The following is a 931-nucleotide window of genomic DNA, read 5'->3' on the forward strand; positions in this document are numbered from 1 at the left end:
AGTAGAGGCACTGCCTCTGCTCCTCCGCATCAAGACGAGCCATATTAAGAGTTTTGGGCATCTGTTTGACATGCCTCTTGGAGGTGTTCTGGGCAGAAGCCACCAGGAGGCCTCGGGGAAGACCTTGGATATGCCGGAAGACGATGTGCCTTTTCAGATTCACCTTTTTGCCTTGAAACTTTCCTTTCCATTCCTGTTTGAGTAAGATGAACCACAAGTACAAAGATCGGTCGTTCAAATTGTAAAAGTGAACAAAGGCACCTCGATGCAACTTTTAAGCCACCTTTAGCAAAGGTTACTCCTGACCAACCTTTACCAAAGGAAATTAGATACTGTATATGACCCACAGTCCTTGAAGGCAGCATTATTCAAATCAACAGGCCACGAGGAAGTTTGCAGACTGCATCATCAGTCAGTGAGCTTCCGTCATTATTTCAGCTGGGCCCTGTGGGGTGAGTCCGTCCCTCCTCGGCGATATATACATAGCAATACAGTACATACATGCATTTCTCTATATACACATATACATACATATCTCTATTGATATACATCTCTCTATACACACACAGACACACACATCCTGCCCAATTTAAAAATTATCCACTGTTAGGTTAAGACAGTTACTCTGAATTTAGTAAAAATGGAGAAACAGTGCAGTGTAAGCAGAACCTTTATTTTTAATCAACCACCTGTATAGCAGGGATGTGTTCTAGTGATGTGTCGTTCGCGAACGAGCCGGCTCTTGGAGCCGGCTCTTTGAAGTGAACGACATGAGCCGGCTCCTAAGAGGGAGCCGCTTAATGGGAGCCGACTTTTTTTTTCCTCCTGTTTTTTCCCCCTTTCGGTTAAAGCCGCACGTGATTAGTCAAGATCCGTGGTAGAAGAGGAAGGAGAGGGTTACACACGCACGCACACGCACACGCACACGCAC

This window comes from Hippocampus comes, unplaced genomic scaffold, assembly GCF_001891065.2.
Source record: "Hippocampus comes isolate QL1 unplaced genomic scaffold, H_comes_QL1_v1.1 scaffold261, whole genome shotgun sequence".
In the NCBI taxonomy this organism is placed as follows: Eukaryota; Metazoa; Chordata; class Actinopteri; order Syngnathiformes; family Syngnathidae; genus Hippocampus; species Hippocampus comes.